Here is an 11,738-nt window from a genome sequence, read left to right as displayed (position 1 = left end):
AGTTTCAATAACAATGTCTAGCTGGCTAAAGTAACTCATACCTAATTGCTAGCATACAATAAACTACATCTTATTAAGACAGGAAACTCTTCTTGTTAAGATTCATTACTCTACTACTGCAAGCGAAATATGTCCTTTGACCCAATCAAGGGAGGAGGAAGAATGGTAGCATCCTTGTACCTGTAAATATCACATGGTGGGCATTGTCATTTAATACCACAAAGTACAATGGTGAAAAGATCCATTGGATTGAAGAAGAAATTTCCAGAAGGCCAAGTCAGTTTACATTTTTACAAACTTTGAGAACTACTCACACAGGCAGACATCAGCTGCAAGTGCCTGAACAAACAAGGATATAGCTGGAACTCAGAGAAAGACCAAAAAAAGGAGAAAAATGCTAATGTTTTTACTTCAGACAGTACGAAGTGCAGGAGAAGCAGTGTGGGCGAGAAAAAAGCCTCACAACTGGTCATTCCTGACAGATTTCATTGATAAACAAGTGCCTGTTGGGAATATTTCTGGTTAGAGGTTTGGCTAGGAAGTGGAGACAGTTCAGAAAATATTTCCCAGGACATTGCCAGGGCAGGAGAGTTTGAGTTATAAGCAGAGGCTAGATTTCCTGGGCTATTTTTAACTGGAGCATAGGAGGTTGAGGACTGACCTTATGGAGATTTATAAAATCATGAGGGGCATAGATAAGGTCAACAGCAAAGGGTTTTTTCCCTTGGGTGGGGGTGTTCCAAACTAGGGGGCATAATTTTAAGGTGAGAGGAGAAAGATTTAAAAGAGATCCAAGATGTAACTTTTCCAAACAGAGGATGGTTTGAATGTGAAATGAACTGCCAGAGGCAGTGGTAGATATAGGTTGCTGTTACAAGATTTAAGAGACATTTTGACAGACAGATGAATGGGAAAGGTTTAGAGGAATATGGGCCAAACACAGGCAGGTGGGACTGGTTTAGTTTGGGAAACTTGGTCAGCCTGGATGTGTTGGGCTAAAGAGTCTATTTCCATACTGTATGTCTCCATAACCCTCTATTGGAGCTTTGTGACTAATATTTAAAATCCCTGTTGGGCAAGGGCTAAAACTGTCAATTAACAGTGCTAAAAACAGGCTAAAAGTTAAGAAGGACATAAATTAAATGAGGGAATGTTCATATTGCGCACAGGTGCCATAATGAGCAGACACCATGGCATGCCTATTGTAGGGAAAAGAAAGTCTTTATATGAAGTTTGCTATTACATTCCTATTTACCAGAATTAAAAACTTTAAAAAGGGAAAACAATAGAGTATTGCTGTATTGCACAGGGTTAAAGCTTTAACACATAGAAAAATAGTAGCATTGCTTTTTACAGAATTAAACAGAATTTTACAACAGCATCGGCAAATTTCCACTATTTAAATTCTGCAGTAAGAAAAATAAGTGATCACGTTAGGAAGATGTGGCAGGAGAAATTACTACTGTCTGCATAATTTGATATCAAAGGTATACCAAATAGAGCAAGGGATTGGGTATCTTGAAGAAAACAGTTGTTAAGATGCAGAATTGCTTCAAGTTTAAATATGAAATCATAATCTGAACAAATAAATACACTATTATCTTTAATAGGATTTTAGCTGATGTTGTTATGGATCACCAAAATATAAAACACAAATAGTTTTCAAGAATGTTTGTGAGTTTTGATAATTAATTTAATCAAATAACAAGTAAAAAGGCAAGAGTTAACAGAAATATTCAGCATCAATTTAATCTAAATTATTAAATCCATTAATAATGGGTGTGGTTTAACAAATGGGGAAATATATTGCTTTAAATCAGCAGACTGTGGATTGAAGATATTGCAGCTTTTTACAAAAATGAGTTACTGGAATCCATTATGAGTTGCATCTACAATCTTGTCATATTCAAGCAGTGGGGAAGGTTGCTAAACAATATATTCGTAGAACATAGAACATAGAAAAGTACAGCACAGTACAGGCCCTTTGGCCCACGATGTTGTGCCATGGAATATTCCTAATCCAAAAATAAAATAACCTAACCTACATTCCCCTCAATTCACTGCTGTCCATGTGCATGTCCAGCAGTCGCTTAAATGTCACTAATGACTCCGCTTCCATGACTACCACTGGTAAACTATTCCATGTGCTCACAACGCTCTGGGTGAAGAACCTCCCTCTGATGTCTCCTCTATACCTGCTTCCTAACCCCTTAAAACTATGACCCCTCATGGCAGTCAATCCTGCCCTGGGGAAAGGTCACTGGCTATCGACTCTATCAATGCCTCTCATTACCTTGTACACCTCGATCAGGTCACCTCTCTTCCTCCTTCTCTCCAGAGAGAAAAGTCTGAGCTCAGTCAACCTCTCCTCATAAGACAAGCCTTCCAGTCCAGGCAGCATCCTGATAAACCTCCTTTGCACCCTCTCCAAAGCCTCCACATCTTTCCTATAATAGGGCGACCAGAATTGGACACAATATTCCAAGTGTCGTCTCACCAGGGTTTTGTAGAACTGCAGCATAACCTCGCGGCTATTAAACGCGATCCCCCTGTTAATGAAAGCCAAAACACCATATGCTTTCTTAACAACCTTTTCCACCTGGGTGGCAACTTTGAGGGGGCTATGCACTTGAACACCAAGATCCCGCTGTTCCTCCACATTGCTGAGAATCCTGCCTTTAATCCTATATTCAGCATTTAGGTTCAACCTTCCAAAATGCATCACTTTGCATTTATCCAGTTTGAACTCCATCTGCCATTTCTCAGCCCAGCTCTGCATTCTGTCAATGTCTCGCTGAAGCCTGCAATAGCCCTTGATGCTATCAAAGGCAGCTCCAACCTTTGTGTCATCAGCAAACATACTAACCCACCCCTCAACCTCCTCGTCCAAGTCATTTATAAAAACTACAAAGAGCAGGGGCCCAAGAACAGAGCCGTGTGGGACACCACGCAGCACTGATATTTACTATCTACAACCACTCTCTGCCTCCTGTCAGCCAACCAATTCTGAATCCAGACAGCCAAATCACCCTGTATCCCATACCTCCTGACTTTATGAATGAGCCTGCCGTGGGGAACCTTATTAAATGCCTTGCTGAAGTCCATGTACACCACATCTACTACTCGACCCTCGTCAACATTTCTCATGACTTCCTCAAAGAACTCAATAAGATTTGTAAGACATGACCTGCCCGTCACAAAGCCATGCTGACTCCCTTTAATCACGCTATGCTTTTCCAAATAGTCATAAATCCTATCCCTCAGAATTCTTTCCAAAACCTTGCTGACCACAGATGTAAGACTGACTGGTCTGTAATTTCCAGGGATTTCCCTATTCCCTTTCTTGAAAATAGGAACAACATTTGCCTCCCTCCCTGTGTTCAGGGCAGGTTTGCCCAATGACAGACTTTAAAATGCTTTTTGTTTTAAATACAGGATCACTGTGCGTTCAAGAGTCCTCAGCATAGTAAAAATTTCTAGATGGTTCCTGCGGGAGTGATTACAGCCTAGTGTTTGGATAATGCAGGTGACACATCCAGCCAGTGAAAGAGAAAGCATCTATATCTCTCTCGCTCTCTTTACACCCCAGCTTCTGTGAGTGGAGAATTCTGAGCAGCTAGCTAGCCTCTGTTTCTGCAGATTTCTTCCTTGAAAGTTTGAGAATCAGTTGTGTACACAACATTGTGTCCTCAAAGAATCAAAAGGAAGGGAACTGAAAGAAAATAAATCATCAACCCCTGCAATCTGAACTGATGCCAGAAATGTGCTTCACTGATATTATTGTTCCTTCTCCATTGTTAATAGGTGTGTGTCGCTTGTCCGTTTTGTGTCTATTGTTCATGTATGAGGGGAGGTGATGTTGCAGATATACAAGTTAGTTATCCAAGTTTCTTTCTTGACATTGGCTGAAACCAATTGATTGCTACAATGTGATTTCATTGTTAAGGATAAAATCCTGGTGCATGCATACTTGTAATCTGAATTAGATAGTTAGAGAAAATTGGGCAGTTTAATCAAATTTTCACATCTGTGATGACATCAAAAATAGTGGGGCTTGATTTCCATTGCAGGAGTCATGCCAATACCAATGAATTCTAACAACATGAGTTTGACAAAACCTACTTAAGTCAATGGACATCTAATTAATTTTAAGCTCGATATCGACAAAAGTGTCATTGTCTTATCAGATTGAATACTGTGGCTAAGTTAATAGTATTAGAGCCAACAGAGATGAAACAACATAGTCTAGAAGGCATTACATTCACTATTTACAGGTGGGCAACAAACAACTTTAAAAGCATAAGAGAATTGATAATATATAAGTGATACATAATCGACATTTCTCACATCGGATCCTAAACACACGTCTCCACTTCAATATTAGCGAATGTCATAATTGGTTCCAAAAGACAGTAAATATGTCAAGAGAAACAAATTTATTCCAAGGTGATTGAAAGAGAAGTGAGTAGGGGAACAACTGATCCAGCAACAAGCTGTTGTTGTCTGATCAGTAACAGTAACTGGTAATCAATTTCATTGGGCTTCCTGGACTCATAATGGAACCCAACAAAAGAAAGATTCTTTTGAAATTACTTGTATTGGCATGAGCGGATTGTTTCATACTGGTAACAGGAAGGAAGTCTGTGACTGTACATGACTGGTGGAAATGGTTTCAATTTCCATCAGTGAAGAACCTTCAGATGAAGGAAATTGGCTGATTTTACAAGTGGAAACAAACAATGGTAACAAGGGTGAACAGTATAACTCACTTGTGTTCATTGAGGAGGTTTTATCGGAAGTTATTCAGACTGCGAAGCTGTCTGCAGACCAACTTGTCATCGAGGCTTGAATTTGATGTCAGGTGATGAGAAGACATAGGAACATTTCCATTCTTTGTCTTACAAAACAGAATATTTAGCACCAATGATAGAGATAAGACTAAGTGAGCAGAAATTCACTTATACCATAACTGAACTCTGTGCAATAGTCCAACAGCCATGAGCAAATTAACACATCCAAGTAATTAATGATGTGAAGTAAACAGTTTACATACCATAACACAGATTTAACTCCAGATTGAGGAGAAAGACTTGCTTGCATAAACTGAAGGTAGATTCATACAAGTCCATGGAAGCCACATCGATATTCACAGGATTATGACATGGTCTAAGGGAAGAAATTACCAGCTTCAGAAATGCAGGATACTGCAAATAAGCATGAACTTGTTTCCATTCAGCAGCCTTCTTCCATGATGGAATTTTTGTTTAGATTAAAAGGTCTGCCAGATGTGGTTATGGGACAACTACCAGATTCAGAAGGGAAGAATTCATCTCTGAGAATATTCAGGAGATTAATGTTCCTCCAGATAACTTAATACACCAATGACCTGGATTAGCAGGAATGAGTTCTCTGCAAATAACATCCAGCAGGTAAAAAACCCTCCAGTGGAGATAAAATTTCAAGACTGTGCTAAGCGGAGAGTTTTGCTGTCTGAATGTCTTCAGACCAAGATCAAAATCAAGGGCTATAGTCCTCAAGCCAAAGATCTATCAAACATCCAACTCCAAAGACAACACGTTCTGGAAGGATTGGGAAAACGCCAGACTAACTGAATTAGTGAAATCAGAGACTTGGGAGAGATGGTGATAAATGCAATTATGTGTATGCTGACTAAAGTGAATAAATTTGCAGTGAGACATAGTATAAGGTCATCCTTATGAAAGGTCAATGTTGGACATTGCACTAAACTTCAATGAATCTGATGATTTTGTACAACCTTCCATGGGGAAAAAGAGAGAATTGTTTTGGATTTTGCACAGGGGAGATATATCATCTATATCTCCTAACAATCTTAGTAACAGTTCTAACTAGCTAATACATCTCGTACTTATTACAATCATGCATCAGTCTACATCTTGTTAAGACAAGAGCCTCTTCTTGTGAAGAGTCCCACTGTAAACCAAATAGAGCCTTAGACCTAGCCGAGGAAAATGGTGTGGTGGCAGCATCTTGCACTCACGAATACCATAAACGTGGGAAATGCAGCAGCCAATTTACTGAACTTAGCACAACATTCATAAACAACTGGGAATAGGTTGCCCAGGTGCTCACACTCTTAACTAGCAGCTGCAACGTGGCAAGGAGGGATATAAGTGTGTGGAATAAAAAACATAAAAAGGAAGGTCATTTTAGAGTTACTGAACTTCATGTGAAATCAGCCAATTTATACGTTCACGAAGCACGACAAATAGAAATAAAGCAAGCTCTGTGCATCTAGCAGCAAGGCATATATTTCTTACACTTCAGTACCCGTTAGCTACTCTGTGCCTGGTTAGTTAGGTTCTGTCTCATTTTATTGTGATACAGAAAGCAGCTTTCCAGGTTACCTCACACCCTGCTAAGCACAAAGTGAACCTACTTATTAAAGGCACATTCCATAAGCAAATGCTGGAACAGACTTAATGAGAAATGTTGTTCTAGAGCGGATTCAGCATATTCAATGTAAAACAAACAAAAATGATAACTCCTTGCTAATATAACATATTCATAAATAAAGGTTTGTGCAGACTGGCCATGTTGGATCTGACTCACAGGCAGTACAATATGGAAGTAGACAGGATTATGTCCCCAGAATGCTTTTGAACGCCAGAATTAGCTCTGAAAGGGTGTCACAGTCTCAGTTTAAATTAGGACAAGAGTTTGCCTGTTAACATTGAAAATTCAAAATACAAAGCTCCTGTGATTATCTAAAAACTCACTGTTTAAAATTATAATTTTTCGGAGTAATTATGTTGCATTTGGTGATGTCAGTTACTGAAAAACAGTATTAAGTCCCCACACACTCAGATAATAATAGATATTGAAATATTCTCAAGTGTCAGTACTTAGAGATAATATTTTAGGAGAATAAAAAAAGGCTTTGAACTATGTAGTTGCACTTCAAAACCACGTATTTTCAAAAATTACTTTTTATCACCTGCGATTGTGCTGCATTAAATATTTGTCCTTGTTGCATGATAGACGCTCATTACCTTCGTCTCGGTGAAAGATATATCTGGTAGATACATCAACTATCGTCCTTTTAGTTTGGGATCTAATGCATCAGACTGATCTAGTTTGGTGGAGGAATACCATCTAGTTGTCCCATGAGGAGAGGCTCTTGCCTTAAATGTGATGCAATTTGTTGCAGGATAGTAAGCAGGCACATGTTACATTAGAATGCCAGGCATTGTTATTACCAGCGAGTTTTGAGAAGATTTGTAGCTCAGATTGAGGTTCTGGATGTGAGTTTGCTCGTTGAGCTGGAAGGTTAGTTTTCAGACGTTTTGTCACCATTCTAGGTAACATCATCAGTGAGCCTCCGACGAAGTGAGACAGAGCTAGATGTTAGGTTGATCTCCTTCATGATCTGATCCCTATGAGGGAAACCTAGATGGTACTTTTATTTCCTTTAAGATCCAGAGTTGTTCTCCTACTAAAAACAATACCATATCATTACATTGGTGCCTAATATAGTTCTCAGTATTAACCCTTTCAGAGCCTAAAACCTCATATAACATCTGAGTACCCCTACCACTTATCCCACCTCCCCAAGCTTTTCTTCCACCTTATTAGTGGCCTGACTATTCCACTGATCAGACATTCTATTCTCTTAATGGCTTTACTGAATGAAACCTATTCTTTGGAGCTCTATAAGATGAATCCCATTGCCCCTGCACTTAATAAAATCATGCTGCCTTTATCATGGTTTAAATGATCGATCTCCCCCTTCATTTGTATCGTCAATAGTCACGTACCTTCCTTTATACAATATATGTTATCAATTTGGGTTCTAAATCACTTTAATTTTGTTTTTGTCATGTTCCCAGTAATGTGGCCTCATTTAAAATTTCTTACATAACTGCTTATTTTCGTTACTGTGTACCTGCTCCTTTGTGCTATACATTCCATGCTCACCTCTAGCCTTCTCAACTATAACTATGCCATATTTTTAAAACAATCTCTTTTTGTCCACATGGAACTAGGCCTTACTAACAAAGCATCCAATGTCCACTCACACTCAGACTGAACCTCAGGTCAGGACACACCCTGCAGTCCATCAGCATTCAATGCAATCTGTAACAGCCAAGCATTCCAGCTCCCTGCAGCTTTTAGTTCACATTTGTTTATGTGAGTGTCTTACCAGGCTTGAAATACAGTTCAGCATTGACTTCTGACCATCTGCTCGAGTAGCCATCTTAAAACCTTGTCTAAAGATTTCCTCACTGTCACTGGAAGCCACATCCACTGCTCACCATGTTGTATAATGGCTTCAATAATTACTGTGGGGAGAATACATCAGGTTTTCTGTCATCATCCTCCTTTTAGGTTGAGATTGAAAGGTAGCGATTGGCCTTGTAGTTGGTCTTCTAAGGAGGAGAGCTCTTATCTTAAACAAATGTAGTTTATTACATAACAGTAATCGCGTTCATTGGTATGACAGTAACAACGTCTGTGAGACAGAGCTAGATGTTAGGTTGATCTCCTTCATGATCTGGAGTTGTTCTTCCACCAAGCCCATGACATCATTGTATGGATAGTGCTTAAGACAGTCCTCAGCATTAACCATTTCTAAGCCTTGCAACTATTAAAGTAAATAAAATGTCATTGTAGTTTTACCAGATCATAGGGCTGCTTTCTCATTAGTGTTGACTGGCAGTGATTTTACCTGAGGGTCACCATACCTTAGGTGAGGGGAAAGGTTGAGAAGGAGAGTCCCTCATGGTAACTTCAGCTGGTGAGAATCCAACAGCATGGGTAATACCTAATACAACAACTTCATTGAAAATATTAGCTTCGCAACAGGATACCTGCCTATTAATCAATATTATTCTGTTAGACTTAGTGGTAATCTGCAAGTGTGTATCAATGGTCAAACCTTTGTGTGAACCAAGTTCAGAGGGAAGTGGAGAAGGCAGAGCGTGGCTTTCCCTAAGCTAATGTCAGAAAATTTTCAACAACATGTTGCAAAGGATCAGATAGCATCTTCCCATTACTTCTCCCCCCAACCCCCACACACACACAGTTTAAGTATGATGGGTAGTACAGAAGTAAGTTTGACCAGACAAAATGTTATACATTATTACTACCCTCCGTAGTGTATTTTTAATAGTTGTATTATTTTTAAAAGAAAAACAGAGGGAATGGACATCAAGAGTATGGTTTCTGTTTATGAATGCGACTTGCATATACCTTTTACAAAAATGGAACAACTGTGCATTTAAAAAGGATATTTTCTGATCTTTATCTCTGCTGCTTCCCTGCCTAGCTTTCCTATGTTAGGCATTGTTGCATATCAGTTTACAGGAAACATCTTTCACTAGGCAGGTCAATCTTCATTGCTTCCCTGCAATCTGTTAGCGCAATATTTTTGACTATTGACTGGGCAAAGTCAAGTTGTAAAAGATGATATTGAGATTTCATGTCTGGCCTACTGTCCAGAACTATTCAACAGCCAAGATTCTAATTCTGCCTTATGGAGGAGCTTGCTATTTGGTTGTTGGTACTTTTGTGATCCAGTCTTTATCATGAGTGAGATCAAACATGCTGTTTAACAATGAAACAGTATAAAAGCCGACAGAACTGCAGATGCTGTAAATCTGGATCAAAAACAGAAGTTGCAAGAAAAGCTCAGCAGGACTGGCAGCATCTGTGACGGAAAAAATAGAGATAATGTTTTGGGTCCAGTGACGCCTCCCCAGTTCTGAGGAAGGGTCACCGGACCTGAAACATTAACTCATTCTTTATTGAAACGTTATAAATGCTAGACTATTATTTGTAGTGCATATTTTAATGAATGTATCTTGTATATTAATCTGGAACAAGTCATGATAAATTCATGCTTCAATCTGGAACAGGCAATGCTTATAAATAAAAGAAGTTGCATTACTTAATTTTAATTTCATTGTCAATGTATTTGCTTCATTCACTGTAATGATCTGGAATGTCCAGCAGGTGGAGTGTCCTTAGTATGTAACATTAGGACTCAGTCAGGCCCAATATTTAGAACAAGATTTTGGCAGAGTCAAAGTATTTGATAGACTTAGAACACAATAAGGAGAAGTAGATACACCTACTAAACCAAAAGCCTTTGGTGCTTTCATTCTATACATTGCATGGCTCAAAACACATTTTCTTTCCTTGATTTCTCAAGGGCCACTTCTTGATTTTGGGTACCATTCTTTGGTTTTGAGGGGCTCTGTTTTTATTCTCACTAACATCTCATTCGAACAAAAAACATAAAATTATGCAGCACAGGATCGGGCCCTTCAGCCCACAATGTTGTCCAGAACATGTTGCTAAATGAAACTAATCCCTTCTGCCTGGCCTTGGTCCATATCCCTCCATTCCTTGCATATTCATGTACTTTTCTAAAAGTTCTTTAAATACCCTTTTTGTATCTGTCTCCATCGCCACCCTAGCATTCCAGACTGCTCCGACTCTTTGTGTAAAACACTTGCGCCACATGTCTCCTTTGAACTTTCTCCCTCTAACCTTAAATGCATGACCCCTAGTATTAGACATTTTAACTTTGGGGAAAAGATTCTGATTGTCAACTCTATCTATGCATCTTGTAATTTTGTAAGCTTCTATCAAGTTTCTGCTGCTCAGGAGAAAACAACTTGAGTTTTTCTAGCCTCTCCTTATAGCTCAGACCGTCTAATCCAGGAAGCATCCTGCTAAACCTCTTCTGCACCCTCTCCAAAGCATCCACATCCTTCCTGTAATGTGGTGACCAGAACTGAACATAATATTTTAATTGTGGCATAACCAAAGTCTTAAAAACCTACAACATGATAACCTGACTCTTGCACTCAATTCCTCAACAAATAAAAGCAAGCATGCCATACACCTTCTTTACCACCCTATCTACTTGCTTGGCCACTTTCGGGGAGCAATAGACTTGAACCCCAAGATCCTTCTGTACATCAATGCTGTTCAGAGTCCTGCTATTAACTGTAAACTTTTCCCTAACATTTGATCTCCCAAAATTCAGCACCTCACCCTTACCTTAAACTCCATCTGCCATTTCTCTGCCCATATCTGCAACTGACCTATATCCTGCTGTATCCTTTGATAACTGTCTACACTATCCACAACTCCATCGATCTTTGTATCATCTGCAAACTTACTAAGCCGCTCATTGACGTTTTCATTCAAGCCATTTATATATATTACAAACAGCAGAGTTATGCCACTATTTAGTAACTAAATCCTCTGTGTTGCTAAATGGAGAATTTGCACTCACAAAGAATTTGAATAATTCACCAATACTCACAACAATCACCACTGCTTTATTAAGATTAAAGTCTCAACAATCAAGAAAATCATTAATTTCCTAAACACCACATTGACATCGACACAAGACAACAGACATGTTAGCAATACATTTTTAAATAAAAACTAACATTTCTACTCATAGAAAGCCATCATCCTAAAAAATTTTGACAGGAGTGGTGAGGGTCTCAGCTAAAGATTTATATGTTTCTTTCTAACACAGTCACTATTCTTTAGAACATAAAACACTGAGACATGATAACACAAAGATGCAAATCTTTATAAAGTAAAACTTCAATATTAAATTATACAATTGAAACAATGTTCATTAGAATAGTATCTGTTAGTTTCCCCCCTCTCCAGATAGGTAGCTGCTGAACTCCAGCACCTTTAATTTGCCTGAATATCATTACCTCAGTTTT

This window comes from Stegostoma tigrinum, chromosome 29 (genome assembly GCF_030684315.1).
Source record: "Stegostoma tigrinum isolate sSteTig4 chromosome 29, sSteTig4.hap1, whole genome shotgun sequence".
Taxonomy (NCBI): Eukaryota; Metazoa; Chordata; class Chondrichthyes; order Orectolobiformes; family Stegostomatidae; genus Stegostoma; species Stegostoma tigrinum.
The sequence above is the reverse complement of the archived record's forward strand: the minus strand, read 5'-3'. Positions refer to the sequence as shown.